Source organism: Ambystoma mexicanum, chromosome 5q, assembly GCF_040938575.1.
Source record: "Ambystoma mexicanum isolate Mex_15411 chromosome 5q, UKY_AmexF1_1, whole genome shotgun sequence".
NCBI lineage: Eukaryota > Metazoa > Chordata > Amphibia > Caudata > Ambystomatidae > Ambystoma > Ambystoma mexicanum.
Window position 1 is genome coordinate 275,046,503 of NC_090933.1, and position 12,400 is coordinate 275,058,902.

A 12,400-nucleotide genomic window follows, 5' to 3' on the forward strand; every position below is an offset into this window, starting at 1 on the left:
GTGGATTTTACCTATGTATATAGTTGCTTGTACTAGCTATGTTTTAATGGACAATTTTACAGATGCTTCATTAGTTAATTTTATGTATTTTGTATTGTTTAATTTGTGCTGCTATGTTCTTTTATGGCGTTTCTGCGGAAATAAATCATTTGAATTTGCTAATAACCTGAAGGGACAGGAATGAAGCAGTTCAAAAAGGCGCACCCATTAGAAAGTTAACTACTAAATTCAAATCCCAGGACGAAACCAGAAAATGGGGCTGGTGGGAATGTATTTGTCAGTCCTTTCAAGAATTGTATCACAATAGACATCCTAAAATAATTGATCTGGTGTTTTTGAATATAGAGGATGCCACCAAGTATCCAATAACGGTAGCCACCTGCAGACCCCAATGGGCTAGCTGGAGGAAAAAAGAAAGCACTTGAGGTTTATTGCAAGAGAAAACATCTATATCTTTAGCTCTAGACCAACTGCAAAACATGTTCCAACGTTAGCGGTATAGGGCCATGAGGCCCAGCAACCTCAGAAAATCGAATGCCAGTAGATATTGGGTGTTTTGAAATCTCACTCCCATCTGCAATATATGTTAAGCACTCAACTACGGAGGCAAAGTCTTCACGAAGGAAGAGTTCAGGGCCGGCCCAATGAATTGAATCATTTCAGAAGGTTTCTGCTAGGACTTCTTGAAGTAGAGGGAAAAGCCCAGTTTGTAGAGTGTGTGTCAGGTGCTGCTGAGAAATTCCAGAACCTGTTCCCGGAACAAGCTCTGATCAGCTAATCGTCTAGGTAGGGAAAGATATGACTCCCTCCTCTCCTTTTGCTGCCACTACCACCATCACCTTGGTGGAGACCCTTGGGGTGGAGGGGAGCCGAAAAAGCAGTATTCGAAAAACTATAGTGAGAACTACCAATGGCAGGTACTACTTGTGTCTGCGATGTATAAGCACAGGAAAGTAAGCACCCTGAAGATCGAGTGACACCATCCAGTCATGGAGCTGAAGGACCTGGAGTACCCTCCCAAAGAGTGAACATCTTGAATTTGTCTTTCCTGAGGAACTTGTTCAAGCACCTCAGGTCCAAGATAGGTTGCAATCCTCAGTCTTTCTTGGGGACCAGGAAATAGGTGGAGTACCAACCCTAGTTCAATTCCACTATAGGTACCTTCTCCACAGCACTCTTCTCCAACAGGGAGAGAATCACCTGTAGGAGGAGTGGATCTGGATCTTGAAGAGTTTGTTTGGGGTACACTCTAGAGACCTCTGCAGAAATGGGACACAGTACCCTTGGCCCCACTGTTGTGAGTGCCCACGCATCTGCAGTTAGTCTGCCTCCCACTGGGTTCCTGTGAACAAGGAGCTCCAATAGGTTTTTTCTCCCCAACCACTTGGGGCACATGTAATTCTTTTTTTCCCTTGCTTTTGTGCGGTCTGTCTGACCTCTTTCCCCTTTGACCAAGGGAAGAGTAATACAGTTCTGTGAGGGTGGATGTTTTTGCGACTGGCTGCCCTCAGAAGCCTGTAGTTTTCCCTGGCTGTTGTCCGTCTTGGGACCAAATAACTTGGACACATCAAAGGGCATATCTAGGAGCGTTGATTGAACATCGGGGGCAAACCCAGATTTGCACAGCCATGCAAACTGCCCGATTACTGTGCTGGACCCCATGCATCTACCAATGCAATCTGAAGCGTCTAATACAGATTGAAGTGATTGACAGGAAGCCTCTTTTCCGTCATTAAACAGGTTATTAGACCTCTCGCTCATCTCCCCTTCAAGAATGTTTTCCGCAGCTTGTGCAATAACATTACATAATGTCTAGGTATATTTCAACAGTGCATAAGATGCGTTGATGAAAAAGTAATGCAATGCTTCTTGCTGAAAAGACCCATTTTACAAGGGTGTCATAACACTTAGCACCCCTATGTGGAGGGATGGTTGGTTAATCTGCAGCTTTAGATGTTGAAGTTGCTGCCTGTACTACTAAGCTCTCAGTGTTGAATGCTTAGAAAGGAAATCGAGTCCACAGAAGAAGACTTGTACTTTTTTTCAACAAACTCTGTACATACAGTCAGAGTGGTGTCTGGTTTTTTCCCCCCAGAGTTCCATTATTGAACATTTTAGTGCTGTATGGAATGGCAGCACAGGCTCCTTAGGAGGAAACTCGTCCAAGATGGCCGTTAAGTCCTCCTGAGTAACGTCCTTTGCGGGCCGGCCCCAACCTAGATATTCTACCACCCTGTTCATTACAGTCTTATATGTTGCATCTTGGGTGAGAATGCACATCTGGGGTGTCAAACTCCACTTCAGTGGAGGCATTCAAGCCACTAGCATATTTCAGGAATGAGGCTAGGTCTTCCAGCAATGATTCTTCCAAAATAAATTCCTCTGGAACATTCAGTATTCGAAAACGCTCCTTCCCGAAAGGGATGACTATCTTGTTCCTCAAAAATGGATATGAAGGAGTTAAAGAAATCTGTTGATAGGGGTTTCATTTTGAGGTCGATGTCAAGGTCGAAGGTCCACTCGACTTCGACTCCTTCTAGGATTATGTCACTGAAACAGTTTGTTTTGATACTAACTCGGTCGTCGACGCCACTCAAGTAGACACCTTGGAAGCCTTCTGACTCAGTCTTTTGGCCATTTTCATAGTCAAGCCAGCCCAGGATCGCTCTTGGGCATCCCTGCTAGAGTCCTCCGCTCCTCTAACTCCAATTCTCTGCGTGTCAAATGCTTCTCCAAGCAGGAAGTGGGGCATGTCTTTCTTCGGCTTGGGCTGCTCTCTGGAATAGCCTCCCTGCCCCTCTCAGACTTGAACCGGACCTCATTAAGTCCTGGAAACTTCTCAAAACTATGCTTTTCTCTACCTCCTTCCCTTCCTTGCTAATCACCCCTCTGCCGCTGAGACTAGCGGCCTGGAGCTTCATGAATCTTACAGGTTACCAGACCACTACCCATTCGACACCAGAACCCCGCCCCCCTTCCCAGCAATGCTCTAGTGAGCCACCTACCAGACAGCTGTGCATCCCACGCTTGGGACTCTTACGCCCTAGCACTTAGCCAGTGGCCTCCTCTCATGGTACTCCTCAGCACTTACCTTCCGCGGTCTCATCAGCACTTGCCCTTACCTCGTCCCTCCTCCCCCATCTCCTGCTCTTCTTGTCACTGCACTTGCACGTCTGAATGCCACAAGGCCTAGTAGGACAACACTTGTATATTTAATGCCTTTTCCCATTATTATTTACTCCCCTTGTTGCTTCCCCATTTGGCCTTGTGGTGCCTGGACACACTTTTGTTGTCTAGGTGCTTAATAAATGCTCAATAAAAACAATGAATAAATAAATAAAGTTCATAAAGAGAACGTGTGGTGAATATCAGTGGGGAATAAGCCAGGTAAGAAGGGGGCCCAGTTCAAATGCTAGAAATGTATGTATCACTGTAGTCGGTGTTGGAAGATGTACTGTGCAGTTTACACATTTGTTATTCAATGTATGATTATACAAATGTGGATGTGTAACATGATTAAGTAAAAAAGACCCAAAAAATAAAGCAAACAAAAATAACAAAGAAAAAATGTTGAGCAGCCCAGGGATTTCCTGCCAGGCTTAGGAGGGAACGTCCTGGAAGAACCAGCCGCCACTATAAGTCCACTTAGGAAGAGCCCATAAGGAATGGGGGATATTGTATAAAGCACACTGCCTGCGGACAGTTGTGAAAGTGACCTTGGGGAAAGGATGCCTGCCCAAGCCAATCAATGTTGGACCCAGTGGCAAAATGAGGAGGGTTCCCAAGGGACCCTCAATCTGTTTGAGCTGCTGCAGAGGGGTCTGTAACAGTACTACCACCATACACCTTTGCCCATATAGGCCATCACCTACCAGGCCCCTCCCCTAAAATGATCGTCATTGAGCAACTTTTTTCTCTGGCCCAAAGTATCCTGAAGAGAGCATGCATGGGAACATCCCAGCCCGGGAATGCTGCACACACACTTTCTGCAAATTTTGCGCCATCGCAGACCTGTTCCGGTTCTCAGACTTGCAAACAAAATCTGCGAGCCTGCGAACACATGGGTCAATGCCAAAACTATGAGGAACATAGAAAAAGTGATCAAAATACGCCTTCCCATCCAAAAGTGAACTTTTCTGCCACAACGTCCCAAGCGTAGACAGCTCTCCCTGGCACACCACACAGAGATTTAAAAATGGATGCAAGAGCGTCTATAGGCCCGAGGTGCCCCCCTTTTAAGGGGCACAGACAATCCCAGTCCTCAAGCAACTGCTATGCACAGCTGCAGAGCCTCAGTACAAGTCCCACTCAAAGGCGACGGAAAAGGAGAGCCCATATAAGCCAGGGGCGGCATTCTGGCAGTGTAGTGTGAAAGAGCAGGAGGTTCACATTTAACGAAGGCTAGAAGCGGAAAAGGAGGAAGACCAGGAGAATACAGGAGTGAAGCTGACTGCAGGGGTGCCTGCAAAGGAGAGGCGAAGGTGTGGAGATGAGGCAGGAAATAAAATCCAGAGTTGAGAGAAGGAGATAGTAACAGAGGAGGAAAGAAGGGAGGAGGAAAAGAAAATCAGAAGAGGATTGGAAGGCTGGCGAAGAGAAAAGGAAGAGGGAGGTATTATCTGGAGATAATCGAAAGGACGTGATAACAGAAGAGGAAAGGAAGGAGCTGGTAAAATCTGGAATGGATTGGAAAGATGTGATATTAGACAAGGAAGGGAAGTAGGTTGTAATACCAGGGGTGAAGAGGAAGGAGGCGGTCATAGGAGGAGTGAAAAGCCTGTACCCAAGGCTAGCCGGGGGAAGAGAGTTCAGGAAATCGGCAAGCGCGCACTGAAAGGGAAGGAGGTAGTGGTGCAACCTCCTGAGAGCTCTCAGAACTGGAACTGACGCTAGAGCCAAGGAGACTTGACACCCACACCCTGCAGGAACACACTTGCCTAGAAAGTAGCATCCTGACTATCTTGTTGTTCTTATGACATTTTCTTTTCTATGTGAAGTTTCCAGTTATCTTTTAGTTAGTACATAACGGCTAATAGACCAGTGAATGAACAACATGTTCTTGGCATCCTTCTTGATCCTGGCTGTCCCCTAAATGATAGCGCATTTGAAGACAATTGGATAAAACTACCCGAAACCAGAATCCTGCTGTAGCATCACAAACACTATGGAATTAGATGCAACATGTTTTTTTTTCCAGGATAAGAATCTACAAACTAAAATAAGAGCAGTAGAGAGCCATAAAGAAGTGATAATGCCACACACAGCTCCAACACTGTACCTGAGAGTAATCTTAAAAAAACTGCTTTCATGCTCAAACGAGTCACCATTTAGCAAACCATAAACTGTGAGAAATCTGAGGGTCTTCTTACATCTACTCCCCCAACATCCTCTGTGTGGGTGGCCAGAGAAAGGCAATCTCTTTTGGATCCTTCCCCTGGGGGTGGATAAGCGATGGAGGACCACCTGGATGGAGGGTCCTTGGGGATTGGAGGCGAGATACCCTTAGGTAAAACATGGTATTCCACATCCTCCTTTCAAGAAGGAACCCCTAATCCCAGAAGTAGTTATGGGATATTGTGCACCATGTTCTCTTATCTCTGAAAAGAGCAGGAGAGACGATCATCCCCGAAGTGTTAGACAGAGAGGAAGATAGACTAGGAATAAGGTACCGTGGACCAAAACACAGTATCCCCCTTGTCCTTATGACAATCAGCCTAACCCTCTCCAAACCTTTTTAGGTCATTATAATGTCGTCTCCATTTGTTTCCCTCTTGAGGTACCTAATAGTAGCGAGACAAGGAAGACCCAATTGAGAGTTATGAATAATGCACACTTTCCCTACTCTGGTACTGAGACGAGGAAGAAGCAACTGAGAGTAATGGATGCCATTTCCTCTCACCACTTTGGTACTGGGATGAAGAAGATGCATGATGGTCAGGCATGTCCATGTAATCAAGGTCAGGCAGTATTTGGTTAATGGTATAAAGCTGCAAACCATTCATGGAATGTAGGAGCAGAGCAAGAAGCATAACAAGGAGCCGTGCGGAAGCAGGAGAAGCCAAGACGCTGAGAAGCCAACCTAAACCCCAGGAGTCCTGCTGGAGTGATTGTACAGGATGGGATCCAACAAAAGGGGTGGCTGGAAGCTAGAGCTGCCGAGAACCAGAGTTGAAGTTGCGGATGAGAGCCGGACAGTGCTCAGCGAAGAGCCCAGTGAACAGGCTTTCCTACTCAGGCAGAAGCTGTTAACAGGAGCAGAGCTGCCACTGGGGCGCTCCAAGGGCGCATTAATGTAGTAGTTTGCAGCAACAGGCAAAGTTGCCTTCATTGAATACCGAAATGAATGAAACAGGCAAAGTTACCTTTACTGAATACCAAACTCAATGAAACAGGCAAAGTTGCTTATAATGAAAAGAATGAAACAAGTACAGTTACTTTATTGAATATTGAACCGAATGAAAAACGCAAAGTTGCCTTTCTTGAACAAAAGAATTGAATGAAAGAAGCAAAGTTGCATCTGTTGATTAACAAATTGAATGAATTAAACAAAAGCAGCATTTTTGGAATACAAAATTGAATGAAGGAAACAAAGTTACATTTATTGAATACTGAATTGAATAAAACATACAGGCTACACTTTTTGAGTATTGAACTGAATGAAATGAGCAAACCCTGCATTTGTAAAACACTAAATGAAAGGGAAGAACAACCTTGCTAAATAATGAACAATGAACTGAAAGTAATTAAGAAAACCAAGTTGAATGAAAGACTGAGACAAAGTGGGCGTCAAGGTTGAGAAATCACTTTTATACTAAAGTTGTGGAGCTACTTTGGAGAAACTACTTGTTTGGCTGAATATTGAACTACTCAAGGAGACCTGGAAGTTCCTGGTAGCATGACCTGCAATGAGTGGACCATGTGGTCTAAAAGGACGCCAAGACCAGAGAACCCCTATATGCTAAGAAGGAGGTTTACTGTTGTACAAGAAAGAAAACAACCATTGGTGTATAGCAGACTTGGGGAAAGAAACCCTAAGTTGTAAAGGATTGTTGAAATACAAACTCAAAGCTCCTTCTTTTGTGTCACCTGTTGATATGGTCTTGGTAAAGGGAACCCTGAAACATGTTGCCTGAAATTGCTCATTGAACTTGGGGAAGGGCATCCCAACCTTACATAATGGAAATCTTTAAATCCAGAAATTGTCCCGATGACCTGTGCCTCTTGTCAGTAGTAAAGTAATGTATTCGCGCTATAGCACCATCGTCCATGGATATAATCAATTCCTCTAAGACCGTGCAAACTCCAATCATTAAAAGGAATAGTTTATTCAGTAATATTATTGGCCAAAAAGATGGCCAATAATAAAACAAATATCTAAAATATATATGTTTTAAAGTCCCTATGGAAGGTTTCGAGCAAATGAAGTTCAAACTTTAAAATTGCAAGCATTACGGGGCATCCATTTTGTGAAATGGATGTCGCCTGTGCTTGCGTTTGCGGCACTAATGAAGCGAAAGCCAGCCAGCTGTAGTAAACAAAAACTACCACTGGGTGGCTTTTGCTTCATTGCTGCCGGACGCGGAGGACGGGGATCAGAGACTACAGGCAGGAAAGCTGCAGCTGCATCTCGGTAAGTGCTATTTTATTTAAAAAAATAAGCACTAGCTGCGTTTTGTTTTTCTAAGTTTTCCGGGCTGCACGCTGCAGTTTTTCTTTCTAAGTTTCTCAGGCTCTTCCGGGCCGGAGGAGCCTGAGAAACCTGGAAAGAAAAACCGAAGCATTTTTGAAACGCAACCTCGTTGTGTTTCTACCTGCCGTCGCTTATCACTTTGGGTTTCCGGTGCTCCCCCAGGGGAGCACCGGAGACCCAAAGTGAAAGCCGTTGCAGGCAGAAACACAACGCGGGTGTTTAGAAATGCAGCAGTGTTTCTGCTTACAGCAGTTTTCACTTTGGGGCTCTCGGCCTCCCCGTGGGGAGCCCAAGAGCTTCAAATTGAAAGCTGCTGTAGGCAGAAACACAACGTGGGTGTTTAGAAATGCTGCAGTACTTCTCACTGCGGCAGCTTTCACGTGGAGTCTCCTGGACTCCCCCAACCCTGAGGGAGTGCAGGAGACTCCAAGCGAAAGCTGCCGGTGTGAGAAATACAACGTTTTTGGATTTATAAATGCTGCAGCATTTACAAATCCGAAAAATGTTGTTATTCTGAATGCGGCAGCTTTTGCTGGGAGTCTCCTGGACTCCCTCAGGGTTGGGGGAGTCCAGGAGACTCCATGCGAAAGCTGCCGCTGTCAGAATAACAATGTTGTTGTATTTGTGATTGCCGTGGTTTTCTAACCACTGCAATCACAAATACAACAACGTTATATTTTAATTGGTTCGCCTCGGCTTTTTGCCTTCCTTTTATGTTTTCTGTGCTTCCCTGGGCTTGGGGAGCACAGAAAATGTAAAATGAAAGTGAAGGCAGCCCCCTCAGCTCTGGTCAGGCTGCAGTAAGCAAAAACTCTCAGTAGGGGGCTTTTGCTGTTAGTTTAGTGCCGCAAATGCAGAGCCGAGGAGGCTTCCTGCAATCACAAAATGATGCCCTCTAGTGATTGTAATTTTAAAGTTTGAGCTTCATTTGCTAGAAACTTTCCATAGGAACTTAAAAAATATATATATTTTAGATATTTGTTTTATTATTGGCCATCTTTTTGGCCAATAATATTTTCTGACCGAACCATTCCTTTAAGCATGACTAAACCCCTTTAACGAAATCCTCTTCAGATCTCCATCACTGATGCCTCTTTGAAAAGCAGCCTTTACTCATTTCCTGGCACATGTGACGGAAGGATCCAAGCAGATACCACAAAATGGATTAGGTTATTTGGCAACGACGGGCCAGAGTGAAAATGTACTTTTAGCTATTCCGCAATGGCATCAGCAAACAGCTTAGTTTGTGGTGCCTCAGAGGGTTCATGCCCATTCATCTTATTTAACAAATACGTGACACACCTTCATGACCTGCTCTTTTAGAAAGAAGCAGTGTTTCACCACTATGCTCATAATACATGGATCTCTGATCTCAAGAGAAAGTGCAAGAATAATTATGACCATTTAAAAGGGCAGTACAACCAGATAAAATGTCGGATGCAGGAAAGCTACCTCATTGTGAACCAACCAAAATAGAACAACTCTACACCACTTTCTCAGACATCACCATTCCAATTCAAAAGCAAACAAAAAGGTTAGGGGTGGTTATTGATTCCACTGTCCATGCACCAACTACCTGGAGCTGTAGTGAAGTCTAGCAATTAGGATTTGATGCACCGCCAACATAGGCATTTTCATCAGAGGGAAACTTTACCATAATTACCTTAGCCATAGTTGGTGCCAACATTAATTACTGCTAAAAGTTTTCCAGAGTGCATCCGAGAGGACTACACCGTGCAAGCGTTGTCTTCAACCTTGCAGCCCGCGTGGTCACCAACACTCCTAGATGAGAACACATTACATGATCTCAGAAAACTGCACTGGCACCCTATTACTGCCACAGTTGAGTTATACATATAATTTAGGTTCTGTATACACCAGCACCAACCCATCTAAAAAATAGGACACATTGGTATTACCCTACTTTAAGAACTGCGCTCACAGAACACTTTCTTTTCAATGCCAGAAGGATGTGGCAGTACCGCATCCATAAAAAAAAGAGAAAAGATTTGGACTACCTCACTTGGCTGCCTGTGCCTTCCATGTCTCTGCCACACATGATCCCTATGCAGGTCTGTGCTTTCCCATGACCATGCTACCACAAACGGAAGATGGCCCTACAGATTTGACCAGTCACCTTTCAAATATGGTGGAACTTCATCTGTGTTCTTTGGACTTGTCTGTCACCTCTGCAACATCCAGCCAGGAGCCACAGCGAGACCTAGAAAGGAGCATGACAAATGGTGGCTCACCGTCCCACATAAATGAGCAATGCATTCCCTTTTAACGTTTGGACTAAAATAGTCTCACCAAGGCAGCCTGGCAAGGGCACATCAAAAAGGGCAAAATCTGTTAGCCTGTTCACCGGTCTGTCCCCCCTCACCAGGAACCTCTGCAAAAATGGTATCTGAACTCAACCGTCAGGTCGTTTCGAGAAGTTCCTCCTTTGTGCAGTTAACACTCACATTGTTGAAAATGAATGAAAAGTCCCAACTTTCACAGCATTATGGCTTATGGGATTCTTTGGTATTAATGGAATTGGCTCAGGTATTAATGGCACAGTATCCACAAGCGGAATTCTCTCGCTAGAAATTACAAGTAATCTTGCATGGGAATGCACAATAGGTCATTGATAGATGGTAAGTAAACACGGACGGGGGGGTAAGATCGCTAGAGAGCGAGCAAAAGATTTCCCAATGCCTATATTGACGCGAGAAAGCTATTACAGAAGAGATGCTAGAAGACTATCCAATAAACAAATGGTATGTTCTTAGTTTCTAACTCTGTGTTGGATGTTGTATTTGAAGAGGAGAATAGACTGCTGGTGCAAGAAAATAGTGATGAGAAAAAGGCAAGAAAAACACGAGAGGTAGAGGAAAGCAAGTCAGTAGATAGTGTTGAAAGAGATGGAGAGGAGAAAATTCAGGAAGGTGAAAGAGGTAGTGACAGAAGGAAGTGAGGGAGAAACAATGGGCAACCTCAAGCAGGCAGTATAAAGAACGGAGGAGATGAAGACAACAACCAAAAATTACTAGGGGAGGAGATAGTACAGAGAGATGAGGAGTGGAGTTATTTTGAAGAGAAGATAGAAGACCCAAAGAGCCAGATAGGTACATCCAGAAAGACAGATAAAAATTAGAGGTTTTGGGGGAGTGAGGCTTGAGGCGAGACACAGGGGAGGAGAGAGGTTGGAGTAGGTGGCTGGAGGCGCGGAAACCCAACAGAGGGAAGTAGTGAGGGTGATAGCAAGAACCTGGTCCTCACAGTAGGGCAGCCTCTTGCCATCATGTGGCTCTAATCCACCTTGAAAAGCCTGCCACTCACTGCCCTACTTGCAGAATCCACTACTGAGCTGACACCTGGGACTGAGAACAAAGGCGGAAATACCCTGAGAACTGTGGGAAACAGGGTGCTGGAGACCCTTAATTTTACGGGACTGTAAAACAGGAGTAGGGTAGCTAACGAATTAATGTGTGAATTTGCCTGGGAACAACCAGGCCCAGAATCACTGAGCACTGGCAGATATTTTCTTGGAACACTTTACTTTCATCAGAGAAATGTTCTTTTGGATATGTTTTCCCAGAGCACTACCCAACGAGGAGAACCAACCTGGCAACCTTTAATTTAATTCAGACACTAATTGTTTATTTTGGGAAAAACCCTATAGACATATTTTAATAAATCCCTTTGTCAACCTGATTTCGTGGTCTGGCCTGTTTGACGATCAACATCAGCTGTGTGACAGAATATACATGAAGCATACTACTCTCTTAAATAATGTAAGAGGATATTTCCCTGCCGACTCTAGGAACTGTAAGAGATGTGGCATGTAGTGGAGGTTTGGAGGGTTCTCCTGTAATGGCCACAGGTTGCACTACTGTGGTAGAGGCATTTGATATCTTGGATGGTCCCATTGTTCTGCTCCCCCTTTCTTGTCCTCCTGGGCATAATTAAGGACATCCCCAAAGGTGCCAAGAGATGTATCGGCTTAGGACGATTACATTCCAAGTAGTGAGTTGCCCTGCACTGGCTGTGATATTTGATGTAATGAAATGGAAGATCTCTATTGCAAACTCATTCTGTATTGACAGCACTACAAATAATACCGTGCAAACAATCTATCAAGATGACAGATGTTCATAGTTGGTACATGTTCCCACAAATACTCCCATGGTTAAATGGATTCCTCATCCTAGGTTGTGCTGCTGTGCGCCTAATGACCCATCCTCCCAATCCTGAACCTACTCCAATTAATTTGGTGCATTTGACTAATGGCTACGTTTTACCGGACTGTTCCCGCCTTGGATTAATTTAGGACCTTTAATTATATAAATCACTTTGCCATTGTTTTAGGAACTTGTTCGGAGCAAATGTTACCCAATTCAAGCTACATGGCGCTTAGAACCAATCTAAACATTTCAAACATCCCTAAATAGAATGTACATATAAGAAAGATGTTAGTTCCTTTTTAGAATGATAGTAAGTAATACATACCTCTTATGGCAGCCTGTTCCACTTTTAAACCCTTACAAAAAAGGGAGGTAACCCACTGGCTCTTTGCGCTGTATTCTAGGTGTGATAAATTCACCCCCTTCTGGTGCTCAAAGTTGTTCTGCTGCGCTGCAGTCCAGTTATCTCTTTACAAACTGCTAGAACCCTGCAATGTTATATAAGATACGGTAAGAAATTAGTAACTGCGATCCCCCTTCT

The 12,400-nt window shown here is 44.4% G+C and overlaps 1 protein-coding gene across 4 annotated transcripts in view; it reads right to left on the reverse strand.

The window, feature by feature from the left end:
* SOCS6 (suppressor of cytokine signaling 6) overlaps nucleotides 1-12,400 on the reverse strand; it is a 263,693-nt gene that overhangs the window by 144,086 nt on the left and 107,207 nt on the right. For all 4 annotated transcript variants that reach the window (XM_069620776.1, XM_069620778.1, XM_069620775.1 and 1 more), the window contains one exon: nucleotides 12,185-12,347. The gene's annotated coding sequence lies outside the window, so the exon portion shown is untranslated. The remainder of the gene's footprint in view (nucleotides 1-12,184; nucleotides 12,348-12,400) is intronic.